The sequence below is a fragment of the Leptodactylus fuscus genome, chromosome 11 (genome assembly GCF_031893055.1).
Source record: "Leptodactylus fuscus isolate aLepFus1 chromosome 11, aLepFus1.hap2, whole genome shotgun sequence".
NCBI lineage: Eukaryota > Metazoa > Chordata > Amphibia > Anura > Leptodactylidae > Leptodactylus > Leptodactylus fuscus.
The window spans coordinates 2,679,927-2,701,199 of NC_134275.1; positions in this window are offsets into that span (position 1 = coordinate 2,679,927).

The following is a 21,273-nucleotide window of genomic DNA, read 5'->3' on the forward strand; positions in this document are numbered from 1 at the left end:
TTCTGCACATATTTGTGCAAGGGATAATTTCACCAAGCGGTTTTGAGGTGGTCTACGCACTCCATAAGCCCCTGAGAATATGGGGAAGTGGCTGCAACAACTACCTGTATGTTATAAACTGCAGCTGCATGCACCTGTGGGATTCCCATATCACCAAGACGGATTTTTAACAACTAGGAATATACAGTGAGGATTGTATTGAACAACTTTTTTTTAATGGAACTCTTCACAAATCCCTGCGCAGGGGCCGTGCTAATCTCCTCTCTATCGTTCCGTGCCGAAGTGAGCACTTTGAAATAAGATCTAGACCTATATTGGACTATTGTATACATATACTGTATAAGAAGTAACCTATACTTGCAGAAACTGTAATGCTCCTTTAAGTTTTCACTGCGGCATTGAAATAATTGGTGTTCATTTCGATATTCGCCTGTTCTGCATTCACACAAAGTGCTGAAAATAATCCGTTTTACCATTAACCTTCCCAGAACTGAACTTCATCCCTTTTTAAGCTAAGTATTAAAAATGGCTCGCTCGCTGAGTCTAATTTATGGTCTTTTTAGTTTTCTTCTAACTACTTCGAGCCCAAAACCGAAGGAACCTTCACAACAAAATTCAAAAATAAATTCCTGCACTTTGCCACTTATTAAAGTCTTATTTAAAAGAAGTCCCTTCCAGGAAATATCTGCATTTAGGCCCTTGTGTTCCCGACCTCTTATTAATCCCTCCAGCGCTGTAAAGACTTGCAAAATGTTTTTTAAATTATTTTCTTTCTGCACAACTCTTTGTCAGTGTTTCTACAGAAATCCAATTTTGCAGCAAGGAAAGTAGGAAGCCAGGAAAGACTTGAGGCTGTTGGAAGCATTGACTCTTCGCGCTTGCCTCCTGTACACAATAAATCTGCAAAGAACTGCACAAGAAAGTCAGTGCTGTAAAAATGGTTTAATATCTTGGGTCACCTGAGATAGATCATGTCAGTTTGTTCCCTGTCATGGCCGCTATTAAATTGTGCTTAATGGAAAGGAAAAAATCGGAGCCTTGCTTTAAATGTCAATATCCTTGAGCTGACCTAATAGCAGAAATAGATGATTTATTAAGTAACAATTTCCCTTTTTTTGTTTTATGAAATTATGCAGAATGGAATGCAACGGGATTGTAACGTTTGTTTAGATAACATTGTATTTATCCTTTCCAATCTGTCTATAGGTTTTAATTATTGGCTCAGCCGGAGAAGATGGACATTTTTATTAAGATTGTAAAGGGAAATGACTATCAGGCTACAAATGAAGTCATATAACGAGTGCACAGTAAGGAGCCATTCGGAATATTATGTACTTAATAAAGGAATGTAGATAGCTATTTTCACAAATGATTATTCATGATCCTACCCACATTAATTGATTTATGGTTCCCAGGAACAGACATTTCACCAAATTGCTAAAGATTTATTTCTCAGTTAATTTGCAAGTAAAGCCTTGAAATACAATCTTGTGATTTCACCATCGTTATTAGTGCTGGGATTTGGAAAATTCCGTTTTTTCAATTGAAAGGTCAAAAGGAAGCCATTGTGCTATTTAGGAAGTATGGCATTATACAAGGATCGTACATGGTTGTCTCATAGCCACCATATAAAGGGGTTCCCTGTTCTGTTCCGTTCGTGATCCGTTCAGGGAGTCTGTGTGGGAATCCTCCAATTGTGTTACCAAACGTATAAAAAAGTGGTGAGCAATGAAATCACACAAACCCCATAGACTATAATGGGATCCGTATGTTTTCCGTGGGGTGTCGCATGAATCATGCGGACAGGAAGGTAGTTCGCATGATTCGTGCGGGCACAGACATTATAGTCTATCGGGTCCATGTGGTTTCATTGCTCACCACTTTTTAATGCGTTTGATATTCCGTTTGGGGGGGACCTCAAGGGTCAAGTCTCCCTCCTGATTAGCCTCATTTATCTTGGCCTAATCAAGGCAGGAGCCTGTGATGGAACGCTGTTGTATTGCATCAAGGAATTTCCTCTTTATTTTCCGCCATGTGAGCTGACCCTTAGGCAATTTGAAGAGTTTCTTTAAAGTCTGCTGACAATGACAAAGCTTTGCAATGCACGTTTCTCACCAAGAGGCCCATTGAGCATTGTGGAGTGGGGGAGTTAGTGGCTTCCATATAGGTGCCCATGTTAAACACCCACAAGGGGCAGTTATTTTACAGGAAGCCAATTTTACTTTTCTTTATACTTTTGGCATGTGGGAAACCAGAAACCAGAGTAACCATAGGAAACCTGCACAAACACCAAGGATGCCCAAACTGCCCTGACCATTGTATTTCATGTTCTGTTCATCTGGGACCGCATTATTTACAAGTAAGCAGAGATTTTCTTATCAAGGAGCGCAATGTCAGGACAATTCGCAGAAGCAGGGACCACATGGTGGCTCAGTGGTTAGTACTGCAGCCTTGCAGAGCTGGTAGTCCTGGTGTTCAAATCCTGCCAAGAGCATAAAACCATCTGCGTGAAGTTTATATGTTCTCCCCATGTTTGCATGGTTTTCCATCCCAAATTTCAAAGACATACTCATAGGAAAAAATGTACATTGTAAGCTCTATGTGGGGTTTGTAATCTACATAAAAAAAATAAAAAAAAATTGCAGAAGCGGTTCAATCTTTTTTCATTATTATTATCATTATTTATTCATAATAATACTAATATTGTTGCATTTACTAGTGAGTACTATTGGCAAGGTACGGTCAGGATACAAAGGCAGGTTTTCCACTTGTTGTCTTGGGACATTACTCCATCCATTATGAATGAAACAGCCGGAAGCTATTTTCTAATATGGACGGACACAATGTCACGGAGGTCTAGTGTATACAAATGCCTGATGGGGAATGGACTGTTTGCATATTTATGATATAACTGCAATGTCAGTTGTGTCCAGACCTACTGAATTGGCTCATAAAGATGTTCAAAAATCATTCGTATTTTGGTCCGATTCTAGCAGTTAGCAGACACTTTTATAGGAAGTTCTTATTTATGTCTAAATTCTATTACTTTGTAAATTATTCACCTTTCAATTTCTGAGACCGGCAGCTTTTTGTGTTCTCTCATTGGCTTATTTGTCAAAAAATCCCTGCTTTACTAGCTACAGTAAGTTCTCTATGTAGCGATGTGACTGTAAATGACTGAACATAGAGGAACTTTCTATAACCTACCAATGTGCGGTCACTTTAGAAGGTTTTCCAACTGCACCCATCCCCTATCCAAAGTATAGGCATCTGATACCTAGCAATCTTACTGCTTGGACCCCCAGTGAATATGAAAATGGGGGTCCTCAAATGGCCCATGTGAATAGAGTGCGGTGATATTGCTACAGACAGAAGGAGTGAAGTGGAGGATGGGAGCAGTAGAGTTGGATGCTGTGACAATGGATGGGCCAAGTGTCCTCTACCACCATCCCCAGCTCAGATGTTAGGCTGGACACCGATGAGGGGTGCCTGCTGTGCTACCACATATTGATGGTAGCACTTTCCCTCTGAGGGCTTAAAGTTGGAGAAGGGTCCTCACTACTCTGAACCTGTGTGATGGTTTTTTGGAAGGACCTTGATGGTAATGCAGGAACAACTCAGGAAACAGAAACGCAGGTGAAACAGGTTTAAACTTTACTCAGAAACTGTAAATGGTGACTCAAGCAGCTTCCAAATGGGGGTAGTAGTCTCCCAATGTTAAATTCTCCCAGTCTTGGTCTTGAGGGGAGCCAAGTGATGATAAGGCTCTAGTGCCTTACTCCACTTCAACAAGTCAGAAGATATTGGTGGCTCTACTCCTAAGCGGTCCTTGCAGGGGTCTGGCTACCTTTTTTTTAGCAGAAGGTATCAGGTAACACCTTCTGGAACAGAATTCCTTCTCTCAGGGGCAGCATAGTGGCTCAGTGGTTAGAACTGCAGCCTCGCACCTCTAGAGTCCTGGGTTCAAGTCCCACCAGGAACAACATCTATAAGGAGTTTGTATGTTCTACCCATATGTGCGTGGATTTCCTCCTGTTCTACAAAGACATAATGAACATTGTGATCCCTGTATGGGGCTCAAAATCTGCATTAAAAGAACTCCTTCTCTCCTCCTGGCACAGTGTCCAAATATTAGCAGAATTTCTTCTTCTTTGGCACTAGATGGAAACCGTTAGGCTTCAGGACATAGAGCTGACTTGCTCTGTCTCCACTGCTACCAACTCTGCAAGAACTGTCAGCCGTTCCTCCCTAGCCTGGCCATACTGTCCTGCTTGTAGCTCTGAAGGGAGGAGGGGAATACTTATTAAGGCCATGATTTTGCCAGGCCAGAAATGCTGCGGTAAAAAAACGTAGCGTTTTACAGTCCCAGCAAAGTGTATGGCATTCTGGCTAATCCCATCCATAAGTTGAGTTATATATTTATAGCTTTAGATACCATTATATTTTGGCCATTGAGGCAGAATGGTCTTCTCTACCACAAACATTGAGACATATTTATTATATTAGATCCTGGCCTATAATAAGTCATTATACAGACTCTATGTCACCATCATTATTTATGGAGGTCGGCAGCATACCGTACATTCGTATGAGGTCACTACTCATAGGATCTTTTATTAAATTGGAAATTGACTATTACATGAAGCAAGCAGTTATAGACAATGAAGAGTGTAATTGTGGATAGGCTTTCTCAAACAAGATACATTGCCTTATTCATTGATAGGGCTGAGTAGGTTTTTAGCATTTTCTCAATAGTAACTAATGTCTATGATACTGTTATTGGATTTATGACTTGGCATTTGTTAATAAAATCCATATTCATAAATTAAAAATTCCAGTACACATTACAAGCCATCAATTCATATTGTATTTTTCGTTTACATAATCTTATAGGTTCAGAATCTGTATTTTCACTGAATAAGACTGATATAACTTACATTTTTTTAAATGCATATATTACTTTATACATAGAGTTGGGAAAGATCGGATCCCAATCAGCGATCGAGCAAATTTCATGATCGGGATGGGGTGGAAAATGATCAGAAATCGGATTTTAAAATCGATCCTGAAATCTCAAGATCATCTCAACCCTAGTTATATGCTTTCTATCTACGTGTGTGTGTGTGTGTGTGTATGAATATATATATATATATATATATATATATATATATATGCTATATACAGTCCTATGAAAAAGTTTGGGCACCCCTATTAATCTTAATCATTTTTAGTTCTAAATATTTTGGTGTTTGCAGCAGCCATTTCAGTTTGATATATCTAATAACTGATGGACACAGTAATATTTCAGGATTGAAATGAGGTTTATTGTACTAACAGAAAATGCGCAATATGCATTAAACCAAAATTTGACCGGTGCAAAAATATGGGCACCCCAACAGAAAAGTGACATTAATATTTAGTAGATCCTCCTTTTGCAAAGATAACAGCCTCTAGTCGCTTCCTGCAGCTTTTAATCAGTTCCTGGATCCTGGATAAAGGTATTTTGGACCATTTCTTTCTACAAAACAATTCAAGTTCAGTTAAGTTTGATGGTGGCCGAGCATGGACAGCCCGCTCTCAAATGATCTGAAAACAAAGATTGTTCAACATAGTTGTTCAGGGGAAGGATACAAAACGTTGTCTCAGAGATTTAACCTGTCAGTTTCCACTGTGAGGAACATAGTAAGGAAATGGAAGACCACAGGGACAGTTCTTGTTAAGCCCAGAAGTGGCAGGCCAAGAAAAATATCAGAAAGGCAGAGAAGAAGAATGGTGAGAACAGTCAAGGACAATCCACAGCCACCTCCAAAGAGCTGCAGCATCATCTTGCTGCAGATGGTGTCACTGTGCATCAGTCAACTATACAGCGCACTTTGCACAAATAGAAGCTGCATGGGAGAGTGATGAGAAAGAAGCCGTTTCTGCACGTACCCCACAAATAGAGTTGCCTGAGGTATGAAAAAGCACATTTGGAGAATGGACATGGACAGCCTGCTTCCAATCATCCCACAGATGTTCAATGATATTCAGGTCTGGGGACTGGGATGGCCATTCCAGAACATTGTAATTGTTCCTCTGCATGAATGCCTGAGTCGATTTGGAGCGGTGTTTTGGATCATTGTCTTGCTGAAATATCCATCCCCGGCGTAACTTCAACTTCGTCACTGATTCTTGAACATTATTCTCAAGAATCTGCTGATACTGAGTGGAATCCATGCGACCCTCAACTTTAACAAGATTCCCGGTGCCAGCATTGGCCACACAGCCCCAAAGCATGATGGAACCTCCACCAAATTTTACAGTGGGTAGCAAGTGTTTTTCTTGGAATGCTGTTTTTTTGGACGCCATGCATAACGCCTTTTTGTATGACCAAACAACTCAATCTTTGTTTCATCAGTCCACAGGACCTTCATCCAAAATGAAGCTGGCTTGTCCAAATGTGCTTTTGCATACCTCAGGCGACTCTGTTTGTGGCGTGCTTGCAGAAACGGCTTCTTTCTCATCACTCTCCCATACAGCTTCTATTTGTGCAAAGTGCGCTGTATAGTTGACCGATGCACAGTGACACCATCTGCAGCAAGATGATGCTGCAGCTCTTTGGAGGTGTCTGTGGATTGTCCTTGACTCTTCTCACCATTCTTCTTCTCTGCCTTTCTGATATTTTTCTTGGCCTGCCACTTCTGGGCTTAACAAGAACTGTCCCTGTGGTCTTCCATTTCCTTACTATGTTCCTCACAGTGGAAACTGACAGGTTAAATCTCTGAGACAACTTTTTGTATCCTTCCCCTGAACAACTATGTTGAACAATCTTTGTTTTCAGATCATTTGAGAGTTGTTTTGAGTAGCCCATGATGCCACTCTTCAGAGGAGATTCAAATAGGAGATCAACTTGCAATTGGCCACCTTAAATACCTTTTCTTATGATTGGATACATCTGGCTATGAAGTTCAAAGCTCACTGAGGTTACAAAACCAATTTTGTGCTTCAGTAAGTCAGTAAAAAGTAGTTAGGGGAATTCAAATCAATAAAATGATAAGGGTGCCCATACTTTTGCACCGGTAAAATTTTGGTTTAATGCATATTGCACATTTTCTGTTAGTACAATAAACCTCATTTCAATCCTGAAATATTACTGTGTCCATCAGTTATTAGATATATCAAACTGAAATGGCTGCTGCAAACACCAAAATATTTAGAACAAAAAATGATTAAGATTAATAGGGGTGCCCAAACTTTTTCATAGGACTGTATATGACAATATTTTTATCAGTTTAGAATGTAAAATATTGGCCACTCGTTTTTCTTTACTGAGCTGCTTTCTTGCCATAATACAAATTCTAAGCGTCTATTCAGTCAGACTATCAGCTGTGTATCCTCCTGACTTCTGCACAACACAACTGATGGTCCCAACCCCATTTATAAGGCAAGAAATCCCACTTATTAACCCTGACAGGGCACACCTGTGAAGTGAGAACCATTTCTGGTGACTACCTCATGGAGCTCATGAAGAGAATGCCAAGAGTGTGCAAAGCAGGAATCAAAGCAAAAGGAAGCGAGAATGGAAGACAGATTGTCGGTTGTGTCACACTGTTTGGTAAATCTATAATTCCACATGTGTTACTTTATAGTTTTGATGCCTTCAGTGAGAATCTACAATTGTCATAGTCATGGAAATACAGAAAACTCTTTGAATGAGAAGGTGTGGCCAAATGTTTGGTCTGTACTGTATATAGGTCATTTTTGAAGATACATTCCATTTAAAGATAGATACGACCAATGTTCTTCAAATCTTGTACATTTTACAAATAGTAAGGAATAAAAATACAACCTAAATGTCTTAAGTTTTTTTTTATGTATTTGCAAAAATCATTTACTACGGTAGGTATTATAATGTGAAGGTCTATGAGTGGACCCATTATGTTGCCTTCTGTATAAAATTATAGATGCAATATTTTTATACTTTTAATGTTCCCGTGTTATTTGCATGAAATGAACATCATGAGATATTAATGAATGATATGACTAGAGGCTTGTGTTTCCCATTTTAATACAAAACATTTTTTTATGCGTATAAAGAAACTATTACGCAGCTTCCTAATTATTTAAATAGTATGTCTCCCAGATATCCCATAAACTCTGGACTCATAAAACATGTCCTGGAGATAACAAACGCCTGCACTATACTATAGTTTCCCAGAACTTTACATAATCTCTTCCCATCATATTGTGTGAGGATTTATCAGTCAGGTACTGTAAAACATTCTAAATTACTCCGGGCTTCCCAAGCATAATTATAGCTTTGCAGTGGGAAAGCAGTTTTAAGAATACAAATCTTTATACCGCACCTAAGAAGATTACACAATACACAGATTCAGTTATTACTGTATTTGAGCTCAGGATTTTAGGTGTTTGGGTGCATTGTGTGAGTCAAGAACGTTTAGAAGAAAAATTGTGCAGAATAATCACAGCACAAGGTGGAATTCTTGCAAAGTAGCTAGAAAAAGTCCTCACGTGAGGGGCAGTTTTAAAGGGACCTGTAACGTCTCTGTTCGGGTCTATGTGCCACCCTCCGCTTACTCACTGTTCAGTTTGATTCCTTGCTTAGAGTTTTTTGTTGCTCTTTCTGAATTCAGCTCTATTACCTCTCCTCTGTAATTGAATTTCCACCACACCCATCTGCTGCACCTTGTTTCCCTCTGTTAATCAAATAGTTAATCTTAACCTTGCCTGTGTTATTTACAGCCCATCTATGAATCAAGTTTGGGGCAGGACCTGGACTTCCTATATACAGGTCATCGGCCCACACAGGTTTGCTGGCTATTGAGACTCTGTCCTGAGAATTTATCCCTCCTAAGCTCCTCTTTCTGCTATTATTATATTCTGACCTTTACTACCTCTTTGACTATTCTCTTGGATTTTGATTCTGTACTGCGTTGCTCGACTGTTATTGAACCTTCGGCTTGCTGACTCTCCTTCTTTGTTGTTAGTCTTGTCTTGTTCTGTGTTACACTTATTCAGAGAAAGAACTGTCGCCAAGTTGCCATCTGTCGCAAGTAGACAGGGACAGGGGCTGGGTTGAGTTTAGGTCTCACTATCTCTATCTTGTTGCAGCTGCAGCCTAGGGAATTGTACAACTAGCAATTACCTTGCAGGACCCTTCAGGTTTTATTTATATAGATGTTTCAATTTCTAAATTTGAATTTCAACTCCTCATAGTTACATATTTTATGTATCATGACAATTCTCTGAGTAAAGGGAGTTTACCCATCTTGGGGTTTGATATTCCCTCTTGTATCCTCTCCTTTCCAGTTCCTGGTTTTTAACTCCGACCATCAGAATTCTTTCAACAGTGTGGTTGTTCCAAATTGTTATCTCTGGATTTACATAGAGAGATAACAATAGTAGGGATCAAGCATTGTTCTAGTTCTAGGAGGCAGCAGCTCAGAGCACTTTGCAGAGAGAGAGAAAAAAAAACATAGGTGATCGAGAGCAAGGACTGAGTCATCTGTCCCACCACTAGAGAGAGATGATCTAAAATCTAGACAACAACTGTAAACACTATGGAGACATATCCAACGTTATCTAAAATGGAGCAAAATATATAATGCAATGCATTGGGTAAAACAGTTTAGTTAGCTTGAGCTACAGGTTTAAATATGTTTTTGGAGATGGGAATCCCCCTTTAGGATGTAGACCTCATTCGTATGTCAGCATCTGCAGACCTCTAAGGTCCATGCTTTTCACAACCAATACCCCATCCAGCTCATTTGCGAATGGTTAATTGATCTTCCATTTTAAGTTGTAGCAGAATTGCTAATCACTTTAATTCAACTTTATTTAGTTGCATTCAATAGCGCTTGTAGTGAGCTATCATAGTGCAGCAAGCTATCAGATTCAAGTTGAAGATCACTGCATCTATATAACTAGACACCACACTATCACAATGTATTATGTCTAATGCCGCATCAACGCATAGAAACTATGAAAACCTGAATTATTCAATTATCATCTGCAGACGCCTATAGCTTAATTGTCAAACCAATTTCATCGCTTTTTATGACGCTGTAGGCAGGAACCAGGACAGGAGATGTCATATACTTGGATTTTTATATACCATTTGATATTGTTCCCTACATGTGGTTATTGCACCAGTTAAGGTCCATTGGTTTAGATAGACACTTGTAATGGGATGCGAATAGCCAACCATAAACATAACCATTGCGAATAGAGATGAGCGAACACTAAAATGTTCGAGGTTCGAAATTCGATTCGAACAGCCGCTCACTGTTCGAGTGTTCGAATGGGTTTCGAACCCCATTATAGTCTATGGGGAACATAAACTCGTTAAGGGGGAAACCCAAATTCGTGTCTGGAGGGTCACCAAGTCCACTATGACACCCCAGGAAATGATACCAACACCCTGGAATGACACTGGGACAGCAGGGGAAGCATGTCTGGGGGCATAAAAGTCACTTTATTTCATGGAAATCCCTGTCAGTTTGCGATTTTCGCAAGCTAACTTTTCCCCATAGAAATGCATTGGCCAGTGCTGATTGGCCAGAGTACGGAACTCGACCAATCAGCGCTGGCTCTGCTGGAGGAGGCGGAGTCTAAGATAGCTCCACACCAGTCTCCATTCAGGTCCGACCTTAGACTCCGTCTCCTCCGGCAGAGCCAGCGCTGATTGGCCGAAGGCTGGCCAATGCATTCCTATGCGAATGCAGACTTAGCAGTGCTGAGTCAGTTTTGCTCAACTACACATCTGATGCACACTCGGCACTGCTACATCAGATGTAGCAATCTGATGTAGCAGAGCCGAGGGTGCACTAGAACCCCTGTGCAAACTCAGTTCACGCTAATAGAATGCATTGGCCAGCGCTGATTGGCCAATGCATTCTATTAGCCCGATGAAGTAGAGCTGAATGTGTGTGCTAAGCACACACATTCAGCACTGCTTCATCAAGCCAATACAATGCATTAGCCAGTGCTGATTGGCCAGAGTACGGAATTCGGCCAATCAGCGCTGGCTCTGCTGGAGGAGGCGGAGTCTAAGGTCGGACCTGAATGGAGACTGGTGTGGAGCGATCTTAGACTCCGCCTCCTCCAGCAGAGCCAGCGCTGATTGGCCGAATTCCGTACTCTGGCCAATCAGCACTGGCTAATGCATTGTATTGGCGTGATGAAGCAGTGCTGAATGTGTGTGCTTAGCACACACATTCAGCTCTACTTCATCGGGCTAATAGAATGCATTGGCCAGCGCTGATTGGCCGAATTCCGTACTCTGGCCAATCAGCACTGGCTAATGCATTGTATTGGCTTGATGAAGCAGTGCTGAATGTGTGTGCTTAGCACACACATTCAGCTCTACTTCATCGGGCTAATAGAATGCATTGGCCAATCAGCGCTGGCCAATGCATTCTATTAGCGTGAACTGAGTTTGCACAGGGGTTCTAGTGCACCCTCGGCTCTGCTACATCAGATTGCTACATCTGATGTAGCAGTGCCGAGTGTGCATCAGATGTGTAGTTGAGCAAAACTGACTCAGCACTGCTAAGTCTCTGCATTCGCATAGGAATGCATTGGCCAGCCTTCGGCCAATCAGCGCTGGCTCTGCCGGAGGAGGCGGAGTCTAAGGTCGGACCTGAATGGAGACTGGTGTGGAGCGATCTTAGACTCCGCCTCCTCCAGCAGAGCCAGCGCTGATTGGTCGAGTTCCGTACTCTGGCCAATCAGCGCTGGCCAATGCATTCTATTAGCCCGATGAAGTAGAGCTGAATGTGTGTGCTTAGCACACACATTCAGCTCTACTTCATCAGGCTAATAGAATACATTGGCCAATCAGCGCTGGCCAATGCATTCTATTAGCTTGATGAAGCAGAGTGTGCACAAGGGTTCAAGCGCACCCTCGGCTCTGATGTAGCAGAGCTGAGGGTGCACAAGGGTTCAAGTGCACCCTCGGCTCTCCTACATCAGAGCCGAGGGTGCGCTTGAACCCTTGTGCACACTCTGCTTCATCAAGCTAATAGAATGCATTGGCCAGCACTGATTGGCCAGAGTACGGAATTCGGCCAATCAGCGCTGGCCAATGCATCCCTATGGGAAAAAGTTTATCTCACAAAAATCACAATTACACACCCGATAGAGCCCCAAAAAGTTATTTTTAATAACATTCCCCCCTAAATAAAGGTTATCCCTAGCTATCCCTGCCTGTACAGCTATCCCTGTCTCATAGTCACAAAGTTCACATTCTCATATGACCCGGATTTGAAATCCACTATTCGTCTAAAATGGAGGTCACCTGATTTCGGCAGCCAATGACTTTTTCCAATTTTTTTCAATGCCCCCAGTGTCGTAGTTCCTGTCCCACCTCCCCTGCGCTGTTATTGGTGCAAAAAAGGCGCCAGGGAAGGTGGGAGGGGAATCGAATTTTGGCGCACTTTACCACGTGGTGTTCGATTCGATTCGAACATGGCGAACACCCTGATATCCGATCGAACATGTGTTCGATAGAACACTGTTCGCTCATCTCTAATTGCGAACATTGACAACATTCGAATGCAATCTGAACTATAACAATGTTTATATATTTTTTTGATTTCTCGCAGAAAAAGACGGGTAGACGTTAGTTCGCAGCACATATGAATGTCAAATGACTAAATGAAACTCTATCAAAACTTTTGACAAGCGTTTATGAAATATGCATGAGGAAACAATAAACTGCAATAATAATAGCTCAGCTTTAATCAAGCAAAAACATATGTAACTGGTGTTGTCTCCACACTGTATTTATGAGAACGAGATGCTACACGATCATCTGTGGGGATGGGAAGCATCTGGCTCTAATAGTGAACAGGGCCATGGATTTATTTAACTTTGACCAAAGTATGCATACGGAAATCAGCTGGAGGATTCGCTGGGTTGTTAAATTCTCAGCCCATTCCTGAAAGTAGATATTAGCTTACTTTAAAGCACTTTCAGTGGTGCCTTTCCAAGAATCACCTTGAAGGTCATTGGCAATTAATGTTCCCCGAGGTCCCTCGTACTCAGGAAGGGTGACTAATAGGCAAGAATCAAAATAGTCATAAGCAGTCCTGTAACTGAGCAGAATAATTTAAGAAAAATGCTTAAAGGATTTCCTACCTGGAAAAACCTGACACTTCCCTTCTCAATTGGCAACCATAACTTCATCTGAAATATGTATTATTGCTACATTGAAGTGTAAAATAGATGCACTTGGGGATTCAAGTTTAAAGTATGTCGCATAATAAGTTTGATATATTTTTAACTGCATGTAAAATACTGAGATACAATGGTGCAGAATTATTGAAAAAATTGGAGTAGTTGCCCATAGCAACACAATTATAGATCTTATTTTTAGTTTATTTGTCACAATGAGCAGCTCTTCCCGAATATTCAGTTGCCCTTATCTCTTAAAGAGAACCTTTCATCAACTCCACCAAGTCAAGCTCTGCCTGCATTGATTCCATTGGTTCATTTCATTGACTCCACCAAGTCAAGCTCTGCCTGCATTGATTCCATTGGTTCATTTCATTGACTCCACCAAGTCAAGCTCTGCCTGCATTGATTCCATTGGTTCATTTCATTGACTCCACCAAGTCAAGCTCTGCATGCCTCAACAAGCTCAGCTCCACTGATCTGATTCCAGCACAGTTAGATTTATTTCTCTAGCCCCCACCATTCCTGAGCAATTTGTGTTGTCAGTTTCAGTATCCAATGTGCTAATTAGAGTCTCTACTGTCAAGTGGACAGTTCTGGATTAGAGTGGATGTCTGGGTCCACCCAGTACACAGTAAAGAGAATCATTAGCAAAATAGAAATTATTGCACAGGAGCAGTGGGAGGTAAAGAAAAAATCCAACTGAGCTGGAATCGGTGGAGCAGCACCTACTGAAGGATGTAAAGAGTTGGAGTTGGATTATGGTTGCTGTATCTCCAAGCAGGTCATCTCGGCATATTCAGCGTAGTTTTGCTTTTTCAGTGTTTTTGACAGCCTCTGATCTGTACTTAATGAGGGAGGTGACGGAAATTGTGATCTCTCTTTGGGGCTTCTGACATTCATAAGGTTACTAGCCACATAACCCAGAAGTGTAGCCATATCATGTTAGGGGCCTATAAAGGATTGCGGATTCCATCTGGATATGTCACTTTGAGGTGTGCCGTTACAACCTCCATTTCCACTTAAAAATGTCATGGCAATCTTATTGGAAGATCTGTGTTTACTGATGAGATCAACTGAATTATCATACACTAGCATAATGGGAGTGACTTCTATGTGCAAGGGGGTTTCAGCATTGATAAGCCCATAAGATTATCTTCTTCTCTGTATTGTCCAAATATTCAAATATGGCTTCCTGGGGACTATTGCTGTCTCAATGCCAATCTTATGGGTTCATTCCACTTTATAGGGGTGTCCAAGCCAAGTAAAATGCCGACTACACTGACCACATACTCATCAATTCATCTTCTATTGTTCAAACCATAGGTTGTCTCAAGGTTGTCCAGAGTTGTCCAGCGATTATCTAGGTTGTCCAGTAGTCATTTGGAAGACTTTTCATGTGAGTTATTGCTATGGCAAAGTCATCCTGTAATGCTAAAACACAGTTCTCAGCATCATCTAGCCTGACAGTGAGAGACCACATCCACATAATTCATGTTAATGGTTGCCATGAAAACTGCTTCATTGGTTCACTCCTTTTTAGTTAGCTTGTTATGTTGCGTTTAGCTGAGGTCGCTATGATGTCTTGTTCCAATAATGTTTGGCTAAGTAGCAACTTGTTTTGCGTCTATAGTCGGAATAGGTATAGCAGATACTGCTGAGTGGCTCTAAGTGGTTCTCCTCCAAATAGAAGGTTCAGAGCTTGAAGGACCAGTGTCTTAACATAAAATGTAACCCAGTTTCTAGAAGGTATCTTGTTGTGATTACTGAAACTGCTAGAAACTAATTAAAATAACCCATCATATCTAGAGTTGGGCAAACTTCTCAGGATAATTTAGTTTCAGATTAATCGGCTCAAGTTTTCTTTTGAGTCAAACAAGTTCGATATATAAACCAAACCTTGAGATGAAGCCCTAAGTTCACATCTGGCACTCTTTCCACTTGATCAGGTTCTTCATGTTCTGGGGTCACCGTTGACGTCTGTAATTGGACACTAGATGTGACATGAGCATGCCGAGCCTCAAGAAATCATGATACTCGATGTGCCCATGTGAGCACTGATGGCCCATTCACAGCCCTCAGTGGTAACCCCAGCCTGGACTTCACAAGCAGGTCCAAATGAGGTAAGGGAAGGTCTGCATTATTATTATTTATTTTTTTGCACGTCCCCTTTGCCTCTGCCTATTACGCTGGCTGAAGAGACCCCAAAGTATAATGCCGCGGCCATTTTAGTGTTCCTGAGATTAATCTCTTTGTTTGGTTTCATAAAAACTAATAATTTGGGATATTTTGGTCAATCCTGGCTCGTACGAGTCGGTTCGCCCAACTATAGTCGTATCCACACGGTACTGGACATTGATTTGATTTCTTTAGGAATTGTGCATTGCTTCTTTTCCTATAAACATCCAATACTAAGTTTCTCAATAGATTATAACTTGCTGGAGGATACTCCGCTATCAGTTTATTCTCTTCTAAACAGACTATCCAAAGTGGACAAAGTTTTGAAATTGAGTCTGTCAGAAATTTTAAACCTTCAAACTACCCCCTGGGTGGTTCCTAAGGGTATGTTCACACAGCGTTTTTTGGAGTGGATTTTGACATGGAATCTGTTTCAAAATCCAACTCCAAAAATGGCTCCCATTGACTTCAATGGAAGCCGTTTGCTTCTTTTTTCCACTAGCTAGTACCGGAAAAAAGAAGCGAGCTACCCTATCTTGCCGTGGATTCCGCGACTAACTCAGCCGCGGCTCCTATGGCGTGAGACTCCCTCACGATTACGCCCACTCTTCAGGCCTAATCCGGAACGGAATTCCGCAACGGGATGCCGGTCACTGCACCGGCATCCTGTCGTGGCTAGCCACACCGAATGTTCACATGGCGGAATGCAAATTCCCCCATGTGAACATACCCTAACTGTGACATGTCCTGGACTCTCTACATTGAATGATCTCCAACTCCTTGCCTCTGCTCTTCAGTGATGGCTCCAGTAGTCTACTGGGAGGACATTAGAACCGTCACTCGAGAGCAGAGGAGAGGATTATGGAGCTTTGACAGCAGAGACCGCAGAACACTTCACACTTCGGGATCACCCAGTGGACACTTTGCATCATGGTTCTAGGAGGATGAAAGTAATATTACCAACAATGTAGTGTTCAATTTAGTACAAAAGAAAACTACAAAGGGTAACAGGATATAAGAGTAAAACCCACATACTCATTGGATTTTCATTGCCCAAAATGGTGGATTCATCTATTTTAACTGAGGAATGGCTGAGAATCTGAAATTTCAAGCCGTAATTGAGAAATTGGCGATTTTGGATGTCAAAAATCTAACGTGTGTGGTCGATTACAAATCTACAATGGTGTGAGACGACACAAGTAGACTGTAAACCACTTGAAGAGTTAAATCTCAACATCATCTATTTTTCATTAGGGGTTTGAAATGTCAAAAAAGTTACAAGATAATGTTAAATTTCCCATGACAAATGTTGCCTATTAGTCCTCTGACATTCCATAGTATCTTCTCACAACTTCAATGCCCTTCAATCTTCACTATGTTTTCTTTTAGATAAATTTTCTAATTATTTCTTTAATTATAATTATTAATGACCTTCATGATATTGCAGCTCTGCAACTTCAATTTAGATGTTTGCCTGATATTTATCTCGCATAGATCCAGATGGTATTGCAGTTTCATAGCTCATCAAAATCCAAATGGTCAATAAATCATGTGGTGCCGTATAATTGACTGTAAGCAAATTTTATAATCTAGATGATGAAACAAAATCATTTTTAGAAGCCAAAGTTTATTTACAAATGTTACAGAATAATCGCTTTAATTAACATATTTTTAATATCTTGGTGGAATTTTTTTATTTTCTTATTTTTTTTGTTACTTGTATATGATCCTTTACTGTATAACATAGATTATGCTACTCATTCCATACAGTTTATTTTCTGCTCGTAATACATATTCCACATGGCTGTATGGAGACGTCCATTACTCATATCAGTTCCTTTCCCCAATAAGAGTTGCAGTGTCATTTTTCTTTATCAGACGTACACATTAGAACCAATGTAATATGAAGCTAATTAATCTACTAATTTGCTTTTTTGGCTAGGAAAAACAAGAAAGTAGCGGGAAGAAATCTACACAAATAATGGAGAACATATAAGTGCTAACCACTGAGTCTTGTTTTCAGAAACAAATAGAGACTTTGTAAATGAATGAATTATTTAATTCATTATTACAATTTTTTTTTTTAATGTAGATTGTGAGCCCCACATAGAGCTCACAATGTACATTTTTACCTATCAGTATGTCTTTTTTGGGATATGGGATGGAAATCCATGCAAACATGGGGAGAACATACAAACTCCTTGCAGATGATTTTATGCCCTTGGCGGGATTTGAACACCAGGACTCCAGCGCTGCAGTGCTAACCACTGAGCCACCGTGTGGCCCCTCATTATTACAATTTATTTTGGATCTGAAGTAGATTTTTCTCTTGAATCTGTTACATTATATAAAAATTTTATCTGAAACTAAATGTGCCAAAATGGACTGAGATTCGTCAAGGCGCAACAGGATGCAGCACGTTTCAGCTCCTTCCAAAGATGCTCACTAGGATTTAGGTCAGGACTCATAGAAGGCCACTACAGAATAGTGCAATGTTTTCCTCTTAGCCATTGTTGGGGGGTTTAGCTGTGTTTGGGTCATTATCCTGTTGCAAGACCCATGACCTGCAACAGAGACCAAGCTTTCTGACACTAAACAACACATTTCTCTCTGGAATCCCGGAATAGTCTTGAGATTTCATTGTACCCTGCACAGATTCAAGACCCCCTGTGCCAGATGCAGAAAAGCAGCCCCAGAACATAACAGAGCCTCCTCCATGTGTCACAGTAGGGACAGTCTTCTTTTCAAGATAGGCTTCATTTTTCCATCTGTGAACATAGAGCTGAGGTGCCTTGCCAAAAAGTTAGATTTTTGTTTCATCCATCCATAGGACATTCTCCCAGAGGCTTTGTGGCTTGTCAACATGTCGTTTGGTTATTATTACTTTTGTCAGATTCAAGTTATTTTTGAGACCATTGTGGGTTTTCTTTCATTAAATGAGGGGTACCCACACTTTTGTCCACGTGTGTACGTACTAAGAATCTACTTTTCATGTATTTATATGTATGCTCTTGTGCTAGCAGAGTGTTTTTGTGCCATTTTTTGCTTTTCCAAGTCACACTTTACCCCAGAGTCATAGCTACAATAGTAAATAAGCCCCACTGTGCGGAGAAGTATACCGTAGTTCTCATGAATACAGTGAACTTCGAATACAATGGGCTTTTTGAGCTATTAGGAGGGCAGACTGTAAATGATACAAAATATATAACTCAATCTATATATTAATAATATGGTAATAAAACACCATATATTAAACGTTGCAATCTACCTTTACATTTTAATCACATCTCATTAACTTTGTTGATTTTATCTTCTAGGCGTTTTTAAGAAAAGTATAATACTTTAGTGAGCGACATATTAGAACACCGAATTTTTAGAGAACATTTGGATGTGGCAGAGGATACTTCCGTATGCCAATTCCTTCTTGTACATCTGTTCATTAGAAACTGGGCCAAGTTTTATAAGCAGGCTCTAAAAAGGTAACAGTTCTCTCTGGTAAACAGGTTTATAACCAATATATTACGTGTACTTTGTACTTTTTTATATTTGAAAGTTCTAGTCAACTTGGATAGAATGTTGATGTGATCTGAGTACACTAAAACTAGTCGAAATATATGTTATTTCTGTTTTATACAATTATCGACCCATTTTATTCAATTCATTGTATAACGATTAGGGTTGAGCTGATATTGAGATTTCAGGATCGATTTTAAAATCTGATTTGAGATCATTTTCCAGCCAATCCCGATTGCAATTGTAAAATTTGCTCGATTGCCGATCGGGATCCGATCTTTCCCAATCCTGATTGCTCAACCCTATTAATGATATATACATAAATAGGGTTGAGTTGATCTTGAGATAACCTCTGACCTTGATCCTGCCAGAAAAGGTTGGGGTCGGAATTCCAATCATGATCGTGAAATTTACTCGATCACTGATCGGAATCTGATCTTTTCCAATCCCGATCGCTCAACCCTAATAACAATATAGATTTTTGATACTATATAAACAGCCATTTAACTTGTAGAACTTGTAGAACTTTCTAATTCTGTTTTTTGGTCTCTTAGGGTAGGGAGAAACATGGTTTGGATGGCTCAAGATGAGTCTGGATGAGAGCCTGGTATTTATCTAAAATTTATCCCAGTATTACCGATTTTTATGGGGCTGCTACTAGGGTTGAGCGATCAGAATCGGAAAAGATCGGATTCCGATCGGCGATCGAGTAAATTTCATAATCGCAATCGGATTTCCGATCCCGATCTTTTCCGGCAGGATTGAGGTCGGAGGTTATCTCAAGATCGGCTCCACCCTATTCATGTATATATCATTAATAGGGTTGAACGATCGGGATCGAGAAAAATCGGATCCCGATTGGCGATCGAGCAAATTTCACGATCGGGATCGGCTGGAAAATTATCGGTAATCAGATTTTAAAATCGATCCTGAAATCTCAAGCTCGCCTCAACCCTAAGGCTGTATTCACACAGAGTAACGCCAGGCGTTTTTTGTGTGCTTTTTGCACATAGCGCCGCGTTTACGCCGCGTTAACGCCGCGTATACGCCACGTTAACGCCGCGCTATTTAGCGGTGGCGTTGCCCGGCGTTAACGCGGCGTATACGCAGCGTTAACGCGGCGCTACGCGGCGTAAACGCGGCGCTATGTGCAAAAAACACACAAAAAACGCCTGGCGTTACTCTGTGTGAATACAGCCTAACTGCTACTTCAGCTAGTGGTAAATACAATTTTCCGTTCTATAATCTTTCAAGTGACTCAAAGCCAGAGCTTTGTTCTGAAAAAAAACCTTACAGAACAGTTTTATCTCTCAGGAAGGTGTTAGAGTAAAATCTGCAACTTTACAAAGCTCCTCCACTTAACTTCCTATAGCGGACTGTTCCGTCCTTATCAGAATGTTTGACAGTTCCCGCACATAGAAGAAGCAACATTGAGCGTTCTTAATGGCTCGTACAAGTAAGTTGTAACTTATGCCGTATCTCCAGCCTGTGTTGCAATGACTGACATAGTAACTTGTGGACGTTTTACATTTTAGGTATACGATTCTTTATGATTTATTTCAATCCGCATCGCCACATCTGCTTTATTTATGTTACAAACCGAAGCTGCAAATGGCTGCCGTACTGACAGCATAATGGAGACAGCTACCTAGCTTCATCATCATTGTCTGCTTTTTTTTTTCCTATTCCATGTAAGTCTCCTGAGTAAAAATGATAAAAGTGAATTTATCCATCACAGCGGCGAGTGTTTCTCAAAACAACATGAATGTCCCTGATCTGCCAGGTAGACAAAGAAACAGATTTCCTACATTATATCTAGAACACAAAACCTATGCCAGTAGCAACAACAGTCTGTCTGTGTCGTCTGGTCTTGCAAAAAAATCACATACTGCCATCCCATGGTAATGACATTTATTTCATGTGTCCTATAGTATAAAGCCCCTATAGAAAGCTGATCTTGGCTTGTCTTACATTAGATGTTCGCCAGCGAATTTTTTCTTATTTTTTTTTAACTCCGACATGGCCGATAAGGCGGCTAATATAAAGCACTTACATGGTTTACCGTCGTTGCCTAAATTCTAAATACTTATTAGAATATCATTGGAGCTATCAGTTTAAAGGATTTACAGAAGGAAATTCCAAACAAGAAAAACAGATGTCTCAAAGCCTGCGCGAGAAGATTAATCTTGACACTTAACCCATTTGCAGTCAGCAATTCTAGTTTGTTTCAGAAGCGCTCTTTATAACAAAAAGCGCAGAAGAAGATGAAAGGGAAACTGTTTGGCATAAACACTTTGTGACAGAGAAATGTTATAGGAATGGAACATACTGTAGATTTATCCAATTAATTCTGCAAAAATAAACAGGAAATATGCAGAAGAGGGAGCAGCAGACGTCTTGGCGTTT